General features: G+C 40.1%; 1 protein-coding gene across 2 annotated transcripts in view; it reads left to right on the top strand.

Moving 5' to 3' along the window:
• Positions 1–17785, top strand: part of LOC105466965 (Nedd4 family interacting protein 1) — a 47293-nt gene that overhangs the window by 8147 nt on the left and 21361 nt on the right. The window lies entirely within an intron of this gene.

Below are 17785 nucleotides of genomic sequence, written 5' to 3'. Positions count from 1 at the left end.
GGGGTTTCACCATGTTGGCCAGTCTAGACTTAAACTCCTGATCTCAAATGATCTGCCCACCTCGGCCTCCCAAAGTGCTGGGATTACAGGTGTGAACCACCATGCCCAGCCTACCTTCATATGTATTTTTCTTTTCTTTTCTTTTCTTTTCTCCTCTTCTTTTTTTTTTTCTCAGACAGGTCTGGCTCTGTCACCTAGGCTGTAGTGCAGTAGTGAGATCTCGGCTCAATGCAATCTCCGCCTCTCGGGTTCAAGAGGTTCTTGTGCCTCAGCTGCCCGAGTAGCTGGTATTACAGATGTATTCCACCATGCCCAGCTAATTTTTGTATTTTTAGTAGAGACGGGATTTCACCATGTTGTCCAAGCTGGTCTCGAACTCCTGGCTTTAAGTGATCTGCCTATCTCTGCCTCCCAAAATGCTGGGATTACAGGCATGAGCCACCGTGCCCAGCCCATATGTGTAATATATTTCTTATCCCTGAGCAATTTAGCATAATCTTTGACAGTTTTTCTGTTTTTGTCTTTTAAATTAGTTTATCTCAGCCATATCAATTAGTAGTTACCATAATCAGAGGCTTGAATACAAGTTGGAGGTCTGTCTGGAGACTGGACAGTTTATGAATAGAGATATAAGGGCTTAGGGAATGGTGCCTGTTTAATAATGATTTCATTTTCTTTATCATTCAATGCTTAAATGTGGTGTTTCGAATTAAACATTTTGTATTATACAGTAATACATTCTTCATGTGCTAGATTCAGACAGTAACTTTCTAAAGAAAAACTTGATTTCCCTTTCCTTCCTATCTCTTCCCAGAGCTGTAACTGCTCCTCAAATTTGGTGTGCGTTCTACAGGCTTTTTTTTTTTTTTTTTTTTTTTTTGAGACAGGGCCTCACTCTGTCACCCGGGCTGGAGTGCAGCGGCGCAATCTCGACTCACTGCAGCCCTGCATCTTCAGGCTTTCTTCTTAACCTTTCCTTTGCTTTAAATGTTTTTTAAATAAATCTGTACTTTCAAATAGACCACAAGTGCTGCTCTCATCACATCATATCAAGAATGCACACTGTCAACATGACTTATCATTGTTGACATTGGCCTTGACTTTACTTTTTGGAACTTTTTTCCCCTAAGATGGGTTCCTGCTATGTTGCTACCCAGGCTGGCCTCAAGCTCCTTGCCTCAAGCGATCCTTCCCCCCCAGCCTCCTGAGTAGCGGGGACCACAGGCATACACCACTACGCCCAGCTGAAACATTTTGAATTTTTCAGAAACACAGAAGACAGTAGAGAGTTTCTATATGCCCTATGCCCACCTTTCCCTATTAGCATCTTGTATCAGTGTGGTACATTTTTCACAATTATTGAACAAATATTAGTACATTGTTATCAACTAAAGTCTGTACTTTATTCAGATTTTCTAAGTTTTTACCTAATGTCCTTTTTCTGTTCCAGCATCCCATCCAGGATCCAGGATGATATAATGTGGTAACGTTACATTTAGTCATCCTGTCTCCTTAGGCTCCTCTTGGCTGTGAGTTTCTCAAACTTTCCTTGTTTTTGATGAGCTTGGCAGTTTTGAGGAGTACTGGTCAGGTCTTTGTATAATGTTCCTCAATTGGGGTTTGTCTAATGTTTTTCTCATGATTAGACTGGGGTTGTGGATTTGGGGGCAGACCACAAGTAAAGTGCTGTTCTCATCACATCATATCAAGAATGTACACTGTCAGCATGACTTATCATTGTTGACATTGACCTTGATCACCTGGCTGAGGTAATGTTTGTCAGTTTTCTCTTCTGTAAAGATACTTGTTACCCCTCTTTCCATACTTACTCTTGGGAAGGAAGTCACTATACATAGTCCACACATAAGGAGTGGGGAGTTATGTAACACCTCGCTGAGGGCAAAGCATTGACATGAATTATTTGGAATTTTCCTGCATGGGACATTTGTCTCTTCTTTGATAATTTGTTTAGTGTTTATATCTGTATAGACTCATAAATATTTTATTCTTCTAATTATAATCCAGTAACTGCTTTATTTTATTGCTTAAATTACATACCTCCATCATTGTGGATTTTTTTTTTAAACCACTTCCATACATTTTGGCACTAGGCTCATCTTATATATTTCCTGCACTATCCTAGAATCAGGCATTTTTCCAAGGAGCCGAGGTTCCTTTTATTGAAAAATAATACTACAGACCAAGATCTGTGCTCCTTGCTACTAGGGTGTCATTACTTTTAGGCCTTCTAAGCTGACAGAGCAAGGAACTATATATGTCTGTATATTAATCTGTGGGTACGCACATCTGGAACTATTTCTGTGTGTACCATCTATCTATATTAAACTGAACATAAGTTCATACTAGTATCTCCACCTCTAATTCATTACCATATGGGTCGCTCTAGCCTACTCCCCTTACCTATAAACTCCCACTCCAACATTGAGAAACCTGGCTCACTTCCACCATCCATTTACATAATTCTTCAGTTCTGATATACGTGTGTAAGTTGTATCAGAATTGTTAACCCACACCCCTGTGGGGAATAGTATTATAACCACTGCAGGACAAAGCGTATGTACAGTTCCTTTTGCCTTTAGTCTTAAAAACTCTACTTATTTCCAAATGTTCCTTAGGTCAGCACCTGTTCCTCCACCCACTTGAGTGAGGTTGTTTCAAACATTTATAATACAGTTATCTTGTTTTGTCACATTTTGCATACATCCTCCAGCCACCTAAGTGGATTTTAAAAATTTGCATGCCTTAAGATTCTTTCTTTGTGCTATCAAGTTCTACAAATTTTCACAAATGCATACTGTCTTATTTTTTCCTTTTAAACAACGCATTTTACGAAAAATGGTAGGACTGATTTCTCTTTATTTTCCAAATTTTCTGATGATCATGTTTGCTTTCTTTTTAAAGTACCTTTAAAGAAAATTTTTTTTAGAAATAATTTTAAACTTAGAGAAGGTTGCAAGAATAGTATAACGCTCATTATCTATTACCGAATTCATCTTAGACTCATTGTTAAATTTTGATTAACTATGAAATACAATCCTATAAAAATTGAAAGCACTACAGATAAAACCCAGGTTCCTTTAATCATCACAGTCCTTTCTCTATAGAATTCAGTGTTTGTTTAGCTATTTGTTATCAAATAATAATAATTATTATTATTTTTGAGATGGAATCTCGCTCTGTTGCCCAGGCTAGAGTGCAGTGGTGCGATCTCAGCTCACTGCAATCTCTGCCTCCGGGGTTGAAGCAATTCTCCTGCCTCAGCCTCCCTAGTAATTGGGATTACAGTCATGCACCATCATGCCCTGCTAATTCTTGTATTTTTAGTAGAGATGGGGTTTCACTACGTTGGTCAGGCTGGTCTCAAACTCCTGACCTCAGGCGATCTGCCCGCCTTGGCCTCCCAAAGTGCTGGGATTATAGGCATGAGCCACTGCACCCGGCCCAAACTAACTTTATGTTTATAAATCTCATCTACAGCCATACCACCCTGAACGTGCCCAATCTCTTCTGTTTATAAATCTCGTTTTCACTTCTACTTCTAGCAGTACCTGGTGCCACCGTTCTTGAGCTTTTGGGGGATACAAAACAGTTTTTTGGCTTTCTGGTTTAGGATTTAGCTTTCTTGGGTCTGCTGAGTCAGTTACCACTTGTCATCCCGCTTCTAGCTTTCAGAAATTAATTGCTGCTTCCTTTTCTGTTGCTTGTAAGTTTTTTGTCTTTAAACAAGCAACATTTTACTCACATTTATATTTAAGAGGGTTTCAGGAGGAATAAGACTCAAGTGTCTAATCTTTAATTGGACATTATACAGTAACTGTAATTACTTATTTGTGTTTCATTTGCTAAACTTGCAGACTTAGTGAGGCCAAAAACACCAGCCGAGTCACTGTTCTGTCCCCAGACCCCACAACAGTTGTGGCCTGACACATTTAATGAGTGTTGTTAAATTAACCTAGCAGTTGAATACTTGTAGAACGAAACATTCTGTGATGATAGTTTAATAGGAAAGGTATTAAATGCTCGATGTACCTACTTTTTGGCTCTCATTGTTCTTGCAGGAAGAGAGGACCTCATGACCAGGCCTGAATCAAGGTGGACTCTCCTGAATAGAATACCTTTTCCCACCCATAATGTCTGCCTGAGTATGCTCTACTCTAGGCTAATAAGCAAGCATAACTTTTGGAACTTCTCACTATCAGAGCTGAGCAGGCTGCAGTCAACATGCAAGCCTGGGTTCTAGGCATGGCTCTGTCACTGTCTTTCAGTGTCTACATTTGATTTCACTGCCTTTTCAATGTGGAATATTCCATTTTTGGGATATGCCAATTGGTTATTTTTAGAAGAAACAATAATGTAGGAATTACATTGTGATCAAGATAAGTTTTCCTTCATATGTAAACTTTAATTGAACATCTGAGCACTTATTGCTAAGTGCTGTAGATTGAATACTAAATGTTAAACACTGCTCATTTCTAAAGCGATAAAGGTTGGAGATGTCTGTTTCTCCCTTGGTGTTTCTTTTCTGTTACTTCTTTTTAAAATTGGTAACTATAGAGCCATACTATTCTTTTCATTTTTATTGTGAAATTATGGATGCATATGAAAGGATACAGAGTATATATGTACCTTATGCAAAATAATAATAAATCAGAGACCTGTGACTACCATCCAAATCATAGCAATCTTTTTTGAAAGTTTGTTTGTTTCACACGTATTCTTTTAGACCAGTCAGTAGGAGAGAGCTGCTTTTGCCTTAGTTGCTTTGTAAGGCCACGTTTCTCCTCAATTCTTCCATGTTTAAAATGCACTCCTTGTGCTAAGTAGTGATGGGGATACCATAACTGCCACTCTCCATTCCTGAAACCATCATCACTGTCCTCTCTACAGTTATAGCAGTCATCTGTGTATGGCTACATGCATAGCCTGTGAATTTATTTGGAGATTTGTAAAGTAATATGAATACTTTTCATAGATGTGAACTGCTAAGTTAAGATGGTATTAAGAATAGCTGCTATTTCTTCAGGTAAGTTTCTGTTAGAAATCCACCTCCATGCCTATTTTGGCCAACACTCACTAATGTATCCATGCTGTGCCACTCACTGGTAAGTGCTGGGGTGAATGCATTGATAAACCATGCAAAGGTCTCAGTCCACAGAGGGCTCACAGTCTGCATCATCACTATTCCTCATACAGTGTTTTTCTATTCCCATTTCTGAATTGTTAGCGAAGTATGATATATGTATAAAAACATGTACAATCATAAATGTGCAGCTCAATGAATTTTCACAAACTGAACTTGCACAGCTAACTAGTATGTTCTACTCTAGCATACTAAATCCAGAAACAGAATTACCAGCACTCCAAAAGGTCCCTTCAGGGCCTTTCCAGTCACTCTCCTCCCAGGGCATACTCACTGGTATGTTTAGTTTGTCTGTTCTTTAAAAAAGTCTTTATATGAACCTGATCATACAGTAAATACTGTTTTGAGTCTGGCTTCTTTTGCTCAACATGATTTTGCAAAATTTACCCATGTGGGTTACAGTTTATTCATGCACACTGCCGTCTCATTTTGTGAAAATACCACAATTTAGTTACCTCTTCTACTGTAGATAGGCATTTCAGTAATTTCCAGTTTTATGAATACTGTTGCTTTGCCCCTCCTTATATGTCTTTTGGTATCATATGTAAATGTTTCTGTTGGACATATAACTAGGAGTGGAATTGCTGGATATGTGTAAATTCATCTTTTGTTGATATTGGCAAACAGTTTTCTAAAGTACTTGTGCAGGTTTATACTCCCATCAGTAGTGTAGTGTGAGAGTTCTGTTTATTATTATTATTATTATTTTTTTTTTTTTTTTTTTTTGAGACGGAGTCTGGCTCTGTCGCCCGGGCTGGAGTGCAGTGGCCGGATCTCAGCTCACTGCAAGCTCCGCCCCCCGGGTTTATGCCATTCTCCTGCCTCAGCCTCCCGAGTAGCTGGGACTACAGGCGCCCGCCGCCTCGCCCGGCTAGTTTTTTGTATTTTTTAGTAGAGACGGGGTTTCACCGTGTTCGCCAGGATGGTCTCGATCTCCTGACCTCGTGATCCGCCGTCTCGGCCTCCCAAAGTACTGGGATTACAGGCTTGAGCCACCGCGCCCGGCCAGAGTTCTGTTTATTATATATCCTCGATAACATTTGGTATTTTCTGCTTTTTATTTCGGTCATCATCTGTGGTTTTAATTTTCATTTCTATAATGACTAGTGAAATAGAGCACCGTTTTGTAAGTTTATTGGCCATTTAGATATCTTTTTTTGTGAAATGTCTATTCAAGTCTTGTCCCTTTTTTTATTGAATGGCTTCCTTATTGATTTTAAGAAGTTCTTTTTCTTTTTTTTTGAGATGGAGTCTCGCTCTGTTGCCCAGGCTGGAGTGCAGTGGCTGGATCTCAGCTCACTCCAAGCTCTGCCTCCCGGGTTTACGCCATTCTCCCGCCTCAGCCTCCCGAGTAGCTGGGACTACAGGTGCCCGCCACCTCACCCGGCTAGTTTTTTGTATTTTTTTAGTAGAGACGGGGTTTCACCGGGTTAGCCAGGATGGTCTCGATCTCCTGACCTCGTGATCCGCCCGTCTCGGCCTCCCAAAGTGCTGGGATTACAGGCTTGAGCCACCGCGCCCGGCCCAATTTTAAGAAGTTCTTTATGTATTTTGGATATAAGTCCATTTTCTGAAAAACATATCCTCCCGCTCTTCGGATTTTCTTTTAATTTTCCTGATGGTGTCTTCTGAATGAATAGTAGAGTTCTTGTGTGTGTGTTTTGGTTTTGTTTTGTTTTTTAGGCAGAGTCTTGTCTGTTGCCCAGGCTAGAGTGCAGTGGGGGTTATCTCAGGTCACTGCAATCTCTACCTCCCAGGTTCAAGTGATTCTCGTGCCTCAGCCTCCCAAGTAGCTGGGACTACAGGGGCGTGCCACCACACCCAGCTAATTTTTCTATTTTTAGTAGAGATGGGGTTTCACCATGTTGGCCAGGCTGGTCTCAAACTCCTGACCTCAAGTAATCCTCCCACTTTGGCCTCCCAAAGTGCTGGTATCACAGGCATGAGCCACTGTGCCTGGCCCAAACAAATGATTTTTAAAAATTGTTCTTGAAATCTAGAATTCTTTTTTTTTTTTTTTTTTTAAAGAGGCAGGGTCTTGCTACATTGCCCAGGCTGGTCTTGAACTGGGCTCAAGCAGTCCTTCCACCCCAGCCTCCCAAAATGCTGGGATTACAGGTGTGATCTACCACGTCCAGCCATAAAATAATTCTTGAATAGATGCCAGTTGTAGTCCATGGTCTGTTGTGACTTTTTTTTCCCCTTTGGAAGGGGCTACTTAATGTATCATTTTAAATGACAAATAATTAGGAGCTTGTTTCTGCTTCTATGTTTCTATTTTAGAGCTTTAACATATCTTAGATAAAATCTACATATGGGGTGGTGGGGGGTTAAAACAATGTATTTACCACCTTTGCGTTTAAATTATGGACTAGATTTTATATAAATTATTTTAAAATGAGTCTGATACAGCCACTATTTTTAGTATTGTTTACTCTGTAAACAAAAGATGACCGGTTCCTGCTATTCTGTCAAAGTCAGGGAGCCAGGTGCTTAGTCTCCTTTTCAACTTGTCTTTCTCTAGGGCTTTAAATCCTTCTCGAATGGGCCCTGGAGCTCTGAACTAAGCCTGAATTTTCTTATGGAACCAAGAAGTGGAGAAAAGGAAGAACTCACATTACTCCTCAGTAATGAACTGGTTATAAATTGTGTAGATGCTACTTCTTAATTTAAAATCCTATATGTTCATGAGCAGAGAGACTTGCTATTAAAATGCTATTTGGAAATATTGAACAATTGTCCCTCCTTATTTCCCTAGTCTTTGTAAGATCATGACCCATCGGGGGCCTGCCATTAACCTCAAAGGCTCTTGGCTGTAGGTTTTCCTCAAGCTGGGTGTCAGAAAACACTGAGGATTATTTGCTTGGCGATATATTGGTGGAACCATCAGTCCTAGAAATACTTGGATGTCAGACACAGATCCCAGGGGTTGGCAGGTTGATGATAATTTTCTGGTGCTCGCTACTACCATAGCCGTGGTTGGCTAATTAGTGCCTTCGGGGATGAGGGTTGATTTCTCCTAGTTCCTTGCCTTTCTCTTTGGATGGCATGCCTTTACTTGTTACTTGGACCTACGTAAAGAATAGAAAGATCAGAAAAAAACCCCACAAAATTGATGATCGTAGGTCACAGTATTTGTGCTTTCATTTCTAAGGACTCATTCTAACATAAATCATTTTCTCTTTCCAAACCAAGTTGTATTCATCAGTTATATTGATACATATTAACAGTGATGATAACCACAAAAATTTTAAATAGAAAGCTTTACAAACGGTTAGCCTTTCTGAGGGGATTTACTGCAAAATTAGGGTATTCTTTTCATCTGTTATTGTATTGACTTTTTAAAGCATTATTCTGATTACTTCACTTTTGGCAAATTTTGATTTTTAAATGTTTTCTCATTTTGCTATTAAGAGGATTTGCATTTATCTTTTCCGTGAGAGATATTGAGGATAGTCTGAATCTGGTGATTGCTTTGGTGGGTTTTTTCCTTTTTTTTGGTTCTGCATGAGCAACTTGAAGTTTTTTTGTTTTTTGTTTTTCTTTATTTTGAGATGGAGTCTTGCTCTGTCGCCCAGGCTGGAGTGCAGTGGCACGATCTTGGCTCACTGCAAGCTCCACCTCCCGGGTTCACACCATTCTCCTGCCTCAGCCTTCCGAGTAGCTGGGACTACAGGTACCCCACCACGCCCGGCTAATTTTTTGTACTTTTAGTAGAGATGAGGTTTCACCGTATTAGCCAGGATGGTCTCAATCCCCTGACCTCGTGATCTGCCTGCCTCGGCCTCCCAAAGTGCTGGGATTACAGGCGTGAGCCACCGCACCTGGCGGAAGATTTGGTTTTTAAAAGATATCTTGGCTGGGTGCAGTGGCTCACGCCTGTAATCCTAGCACTTTGGGAGGCAAATGCGGGTGGATAGCTTGAGGTCAGGAATTCAAGACCAGCCTGACCAACATGGCGAAACCGTGTCTCTACTAAAAATACAAAAATTAGCCAGGTGTGGTGGCAGGGGCCTATAATCCCAGCTACTCAGGAGGCTAGGCAAGAGAATCACTTGAATCTGGGAGGTGGAGGTTGTAGTGAGCCAAGATCATGCTACTGTACCCTAGCCTCGGTGACAAAGCGAGACTTCATCTCATAAAAAACAAGAGCAACAAAAAAAGTCATCTTTTTCAAACTCTTGAAGTAGGAAAAAAGTGATATTTTTCCTCTTGATCCTAATAATTCTTCTCTTCAGGAAAAGAGAACATTAAGGATTTTTTTTTTTTTAACTATAAGTCGTTTATAATTCAGTATGCTCTTCCTCTTTTTTGTTTTCATTCATTCACAAATGTGTGTTCTGTGTTAAGTTCTGGGTTTATTGGTATGATCAGGACCCATTCCTTCCCATTGAGGGGCATGGACATTTATTTAGCCAGAGAATAATACTTGGAGGAATGTTTTGTTTTAAATAAAATTTATGTTTATATAGGTTTGCTTTTAAAAATTAGAAAATACTTTTAAAGTGTATGATTCAGTGGTTTTTTTTTTGTTTTTTTGGTGTTTTTTTTTGAGATGGAGTCTTGCTTTTCACCCAGACTGGAGTGCAGTGGCACGATCTTAGCTCACTGCAACCTCCACCTCCCAGGTTTAAGAAATTCTCTGCTTCAGCCTCCCAAATAGCTGGGATTACAGGTGCGTGCCACCACGCCCAGCTAATTTTTTTTGTATTTTTAGTAGAGACGAAGTTTCACCATCTTGGCCAGTCTGGTCTCTAACTTCCGACCTTGTGATCCACCCACCTCGGCCTCCCAAAGTGCTGGGATTACAGGTGTGAGCCACCACGCCCATCCGATTCAGTAGTTTTTATTATATTCACAAGGTGTGAAACCATTATCACTGCCTAATTCTAAAACATTTTTTTATCACCCCGAAAAGAAACCTGGACCCATTTGCAGTCAGTTGCTCCCCCTTCTCTAGCCCCTGGCAACCACTGATATACTTTGTCTCTATGGATTTTGCCTTTTCTGGACATTTTATAATAAATGGAAGCGTTCAATATATGGCCTTTTGTGACTGGCTTCTTTGTTGTACTATAATTTTTTTTTTTCTTTTTTTTGAGATGGAGTCTCACTCTGTCGCCCAGGCTGGAGTGCAGTGGTGCAATCTCAGCTCACTGCAAGCTCTGCCTCCTGGGTTCACACCATTCTCCTGCCTCAGCTTCTCAAGTAGCTGGGATTACAGGTGCCCCCCACCACACCCGGCTAATTTTTTTGTATTTTCAGTAAAGACAGGGTTTCACCGTGTTAACCAGGATGGTCTCAATCTCCTAACCTCATGATCCGCCTGCCTCGACCTCCCAAAATGCTGGGTTTACTTCCGCCCGGCCTCTTGTATTGTAATGTTTTTAAGGTTCATTCATGTTTCAGCATGTGTCAGTACCTCATTTTTTTTGGATGAATAATATTTCATTGTACAGGTATGCCACATTTTGTTGATCTATTAGTAAGTTGATGAACATTGTTGGCAATTATGGATAATGCTACTGTGAAGATTCATGTACAGGTTTTTGTATGAACTTGTTTTCAGTTCTCTTGGTATATACCTTGGAGTGGAATTGCTTGATGTTAATATAAATTTATGTTGTTGTTTTTATTTGAGACAGGATCTCACTCTGTTGCTCAGACTGAGCAACAGACTGGACTGGACTCACTGAAGCGTTGAACTCTTCAGCTTAAGTGATCCTCCTGTCTCAGCCTCTTGAGTAGGTGGATCACAGGTGTGCCACCATGCCCGGCTAATTTTTACATTTTTAGTAGAGACAGGATCTTGCTGTGTTTCCCAGGCTGGTCTCAAACTCCTGGCCTCAAGTGATCCTCCTGCCTCAGCCTCTTGAAAGTGCTGGGATTGCAGGCTGAGCCAGTGTGTTTTCAGCCTGTGTTTAACTTATTTTGAGGAACTGCCAAACTTTTCCACAGCAGCTGCACCATTTTGCATTCCCACCAGCAGTGTATTAGAGTTGCCGTTTCTCCACATACTCAGCACTTGCTATTGTCTGTCTTTTTGATTATAGCCATCCTAGTAAGCATGAAGTGGTATTGAGTCTTGGTTTTGATTTATGTTTTCCTGCTGACTTAATGATATTGAGTATTTTGTGTCTGCTGGCCTTTTGTATATCTTCTTTGGAGAAATGTCTATTCAAATCATTTGCCCATTTTATAATTGGGTTGCCTTTTTATTGTTTAGTTTCTCTTGTCAGCATTACTTAAAATATCTTCTCCTAATTAATAATTAAATAGAGGATTTTTCTTGAATGTAAATAATTTGGTGATGTTAGAATGACAGAGTTTATATTTACAATATATAAAGTAAATGTACAGGCCACACAAACTTAATGATTATTTGTGAACAACAGTAAAATAGCATACTCAGCTGTTTACCAAAAGAAATGTGCTTTGTAATTATACCGTCTTGTTTTGGTAGGATTTAGGGACGATGCAGTTGTGGGCTGGTAATGAGAGCTTTAAAAATTAGATTTTAAGGTAAAAGTTTTAGAAATTAACTCTAAGATAGAATTGGTAAATAACATTTAAAGCTAGAGTTCAGGCATTGACCCAGAACTTTCTGATATTTATTTTTAATAACTTAAAGAAGGGACTTGAAACTTATAAGAATTTTCTTGCTGTTTGAGTAGGACCAAACCAAAAAAAATGAAGTAATGAAAATACTTGCAACTTTATAGACTTACTGGATAGTTCAGCATTATTTTTCATGTGCTTTGTTTGTTTATATGAATTCTGAGGTATATGTTGATACCTTTTCTTATACATAAGGATTTATGGGTTTTGTTTAGTGTAGGGTTTTTTGTTGTTCTCCCATTCTTAGTAAATATAGAGAATCCAAGAATGACTTTTAAGTGCCTTTAGGTCCTGCCATTTGCTACAGTTATAAATGTTGCCCCTTGCTTATCCCTAATCCTAGCCCCAGTTCTGCTATTGCTGAAAAACAACTCATTTTAGAACTACTTAGCGAGGAGGGCAGTGATGAAGCTTTCTTGGACTCAAATAATAGTTTAAATCTGTTGGGTATAATGTCTTAAACTTGTTAAATTCAAGTTTGTTTCTATTAGAATTAGAACTATATATGATTTCTGGCCGGGCGCGGTGGCTCAAGCCTGTAATCCCAGCACTTTGGGAGGCCGAGACGGGTGGATCACGAGGTCAGGAGATCGAGACCATCCTGGCTAACACGGTGAAACCCCGTCTCTACTAAAAAATATAAAAAACTAGCCGGGTGATGTGGCGGACGCCTGTAGTCCCAGCTACTTGGGAGGCTGAGGCAGGAGAATGGCATGAACCCGGGAGGCGGAGCTTGCAGTGAGCTGAGATCCGGCCACTGCACTCCAGCCTGGGTGACAGAGCGAGACTCCGTCTCAAAAAAAAAAAAAGATGTTCTAGAACTATATATGATTTCTGTGTTGGAGATTTATAAAAATGTCATATTTATTTTTAATACCAATAGTACCTAGATACAGAGGAAGGTGATAAGGAGGGGAAACAACCCTCTTATTTTATTTATTTATTTATTTATTTATTTTTGAGACAGAATCTCGCTCTGTCGCCCAGGCTGGAGTGCAGTGGCTTGCTCTTGGCTTACTGTAACCTCCACCTCCCAGGATCAAGCGATTCTGGTGCATAAGCCTCCCGAGTAGTTGGGACTACAGGTGTACGCCACCACACCTGATTGATTTTTGTATTTTTAGTAGAGATGAGGTTTTACCATGTTGGCCAGGCTGGTCTCAAACTGCTGACCTCAAGTGATCCGCCCACTTGGCCTCCCACAGTGCTGGGATTACAGGTGTGACTTGAGAACAAAACCTTAGTAGCACCTATTTGTAAATAAATGTTTTTTTAAAATTGAAGGTCATCAAGGCCAAAGGTACCATGGCAGATTGTGATATATCTGAAGTGGGAACAATGGAACAGTTTTAGGGTTCTTCTGGGGAGCCATTCTAGTCTGCTCAGCACATAGAGAGGAGCAAAGGTAATCAGGACAAGAGTAAGGGCACACTCTGGGTGTGAGAAAGTGAAAGGTCATCTGAATTCTCAGGTGATTGGATTATTTATTTCTTAGTGATGGAGGCATAGGTAGTTATAGGTAGTTGTGTATTAAACTCTACTTTATATGGCCTGTGTAGGTAATTGTATAGCTCTATTTGGAAAAAATGCCATTTAAATCATATTTCAGCCGAGTGTGGTGGCTCATGCCTGTAATCCTATCACTTTGGGAGGTGGAGGCAGGTGGATCACTTGAGATCAGGAGTTTGATACCATCCTGGCCAACGTGGCACAACCCCATCTCTACTAAAAATACAAAAATTAGCCAGGTGTGGTGGCACATGCCTGTGATCCCAACTACTTGAGAGGCTAAGGCAGAAGAATCACTCGAACCCAGGAGGCAGAGGTTGCAGTGAGCGAGATCGTACCACTGCACTCCAGCCTGGGTGACAGAGTGAAACTCTGTCTCAAAAAAATAAAAATTAAAAAAATTAAAAATAAAATCATATTTGAAGGTTAGTAAAATTGATCAGAATTTTAACAGAAATTATATGACAGGAAAAAAAAATCTAGTGTCCAACAGCTATTTATTATCTATCACGGTCACTCAAAGGATATCCCTCCTATCCTTGCCCAACATCTCCGTGTACTGAGAGCAGAAGTTCCCAGATCTGTCTCTCTGAGTATCCCCTACAACCCAGATTCTATGACAGTTAAATGGGACTCAGGCTTCCACTGGCCAGTTGATAGAAGAGACTGAGCATCTTTCCAACTCTAACCCCAAAGTGACAATGCTACATATTCTTTCAGAAAGTGTCAGGAAAAAGCCCGAAGATCCCTGAACTCCAGGGACATGGCAGGGAGGCTGCACAGAAGAGTTCCCAGGGACAGAAAAGGGGAATCTTAAAAATAAGTTTTGGAACCAAGTAATGAATTTTATAGTACACTCTAGTTCTAGAGCACGTGTTCCTCCACTTGTTAGTGAATGCCTGATTTGTTGCCCCCGAAGTGTAAAAAGATGTATATTTAAGAATTCCATGGTTCAGCAAGTTATTATTCATGCAGATGGCGGTCACTAAATACCTCTTTTTGAAGGTGATTTCCTCTCCCCCCAATCCCCCTACCTTGCAGTGTTTTGTTTTAAACAGCTTTCTTGATGGAACCTAATCTTAACACCAGCATTATAGAAATAAGCCAGAGTGGGAAGCCTGTATAGTGAGGTCTTGAGATTGTACCATAGTCATAATGGTGTTTTAAATTGTTTTTCTTTTTCTTTTTTTTAATTGAAAAAAGTACACTACTCTAAAGTAGTGAATTTTAATGGAGCAAACTCTTCACATAGAAGTGTTTCTTTTTTCCTTATCAAAGTGAAAATTGGCGTTTCTAAGAAGGCTGGAATTTATTTGCACTGTCATCTTTTACTGTGGTGGGGGATGATCAAATTGAATGTTTCCAAGTTGCCAGGAGACAGGCAGCCTATCTTATGAATATTGTCATAGAAGACCTCTTAACCTCTTCTTTGGATTTCTGTATTTCTTAGAATTGTCATGGTTCCTTTCTGAGACCTAAATTATGCAGAGGTAATGTGATTACTTTGACACCAAGCTCAGGAAATATAAAACGAGTTAGATATAAACCAAGCTAGATTTAAATGAAGTTCATTACTGGCTACAGTATATTAAGGGAACATTTTCGAAAAGTCCGTATTTGCCTCTGTTCTTGCTGCTGACTCTTCTGCTTCTTTTGGTGACCTTCCCACAGCACAAGAGTGGTTAGGTATGAGGAGGCTAAGAATACCTTGCCAAGAGCTTCAAATAATGTTAAAACCAGTATTTTAGGTGAACTGTTGTCCCAATAACTCTCTGTAAATAATTCACTAGTTCAGTGTCCCAGGAGCATTCGGCTTTACTGCAGCTATTTTGACCACATGTATTTGTTTAAAAGGAAAAATTATCTTAGGTTACAATACAGTTATTTTGGGTGTACCTTAAGTTTAACATTAGATTACTAGGATTCGAAAAAATGTACCCAGATGGTAGATGCTGATGAGAATTTGACACAGGAATTCATTTGAAATTGAAGCTTTTGTAGTATTAGTCAGAAAAATTTATTGACATCTGTTTTTGAATAGTATTTGAGATTGAGATGATCACTTAAAATTTAATGGATTATGGCCGGGCACAATGGCTCACACCTGTAATTCCAGCACTTTGGCAGGCCAAGGCAGGCGGATCACCTGAGGTTGGGAGTTTGAGACCAGCCTGGCCAACATCTACTAAAAATACAAAAATTAGCCAGGCCTGGTGGCACACACCTGTAGTCCCGGCCACTCGGAGGCTGAGGTAACAGAATCACTTGAACCTGGGAGCTGGAGGTTTCAGTGAGCCGAGATCCCGCCATTGCTCTCCAGCCTGGGCAACAAAAGTGAAACTCCATCTCAAAAAAAAAAAAAAAAAAAATTTTAATGGATTATGGAGCCTTACTTCATGTTAGTACACCTCAGCCTGTTTTTCTGTCTTAATTCAAGATAGAGTTCTTTATAGCAGTATGGTTTAGAGGTGGTATGTATTTTACAAGTATGTCAGTTGGCTCTGTATATCCTGATGATACTGAAGCCAGGACTAGACCCCTACATCAGTTATATCACTAAATATTCTGTTATTAATTTCCAGATTGACTCCTAGTCCCAGTCAGCTCATCTTTTAAATTTAGTTCATTGTCGCACTGGACTCGAAAAACCAAATGAAATGTCTTTATTCTGTGAAGATGACTTGTGTAGGCTATACAGACTAGCAACAGCAGACACTTTTGGTGTGAGTTATTTAAAAAAATTGAAGAAAGCTGGGCGCGGTGGCTAACTCCTGTAATCCCAGCACTTTGGGAGGCTGGGGCAGGCGGATCACAAGGTCAGGAGATTGAGACCATCCTGGCTAACTCAGTGAAACCCCGTCTCTATTAAAAAATACAAAAAAAATTAGCCAGGCGTGGTGGCGGGCGCCTGTAGTCCCAGCTACTGGGGAGGCTGAGGCAGGAGAATGGCGTGAACCTGCGAGGCGGAGCTTGCAGTGAGCCAAGATCGCGCCACTGCACTCCAGCCTGGGCGAGAGAGCAAGACTCCGTCTCAAAAATATAAAAAATAAATAAATAAATTGAAGATTTGACTGGCAGAAAAGTTGCTGAGATAGGGAAAAGGGATATCGATTGACAGATATATGTAGAATTAGGGAGAATTTTATGTTTTCATAAATGTCTCAATTATTTAAGATTTAATTTGGTGTGCATGCTAAATATAATGATAACATGGTTTGTCTATGATTTGTCTTTTGTCTTAACAGATTATTTTTCTAACTTTAAAAAAGTATACGTCGTTTGAGGCCAGGAGTTGGAAACCAGCCTGGGCAACACAGGGAGACCCCATCTCTACAAAAAATAAATTTAAAAAAAGCCAGGGTATAATTGTGCCACCGCACTCCTGCCTGGGCAGCAAGAATGAGATCCTGTCTCTCTAAAAAAAAGTATACAAGTGATAAATATTCACTACAAAATATTTGAACATGCAGATACATAACAAAAAGGAAAAATTCCCCTGTACTCCTATTACCTAGAAATAACAGTGTTGAACTGTAAATGTCTCATTCTAGGTCTCTTTTCCATTATATGTCTGCCTTTTTAAAAAGGAATATATGATGCATATTGTTTGGCAAATTTAGCTATTTTCATGTAATAATAGTACACCATACATATCTATTTGAGTAATGAAATTTAATTTTTTTTTTTAAAGACATGGTCTCACTCTGTCACCTAGGCTGGAGGGCAGTGGCACAATCTCGGCTCACTGCAGCCACGACCTCCTGGGCTCGAGCCGTCCTGCTGCCTCAGCCTCCTGAGTAGCTAGGACCACAGGTGCATGCCACCACTCCCAGGTAATTTTTGTTTTTTTTTTAGAAACAGGGTTTTGCCATGTTGCCCAGGCTAGTCTTGACTCCTAAGCTCCCCTAATCTCAAGCGATCCCACCTGCCTAGGCCTTGCAGAGTGCTAGTATTACAGGTGTGAGCCACCATGCCTGGCTGAAATTTAATGTGTATTTTTTTGACACAGAGTTTCGCTCTGTTGCCCAGGCTGGAGTGTAGTGGTACCATCTCAGCTCACTGCAACCTCCGCCTCCCGGGTTAAAATGATTCTTGTGCCTCCGCCTCCTGAGCAGCTGGGACTACAGGAGTGTGCCACCATGCCTGGCTATTTTTTGTATTTTTAGTAGAGATGGGGTTTTGCCATGTTGGCCAGGATGGCGAAATTTAATTTTTAATGGCCGTTTAGTAGTCCTTTGTGAGATGTACTATAATTTATTTGTCTCCTATGATTGGAATTTAGGTTGTTTCTAATTTTTGCTGACACAACACTTATATGTACCCTTTTTGCCTCTTTGAATATTTTCATAGAATAACTTCCTGGGAGTAGAATTCTTAAAGGATTTGTGTATCAAGGCTTTCAAAATACATTGCTAAATAGCTTTCTAGAAAGGCTATTTATTTCAGTTTTTGGGTTCTTATCTTTCTAATTGGCTTTATGCTTGCATTAAAATATGA

The sequence above is a fragment of the Macaca nemestrina genome, chromosome 6, assembly GCF_043159975.1.
Source record: "Macaca nemestrina isolate mMacNem1 chromosome 6, mMacNem.hap1, whole genome shotgun sequence".
Classification (NCBI taxonomy): domain Eukaryota; kingdom Metazoa; phylum Chordata; class Mammalia; order Primates; family Cercopithecidae; genus Macaca; species Macaca nemestrina.
The sequence above is the reverse complement of the archived record's forward strand: the minus strand, read 5'-3'. Positions and strand labels throughout refer to the sequence as shown.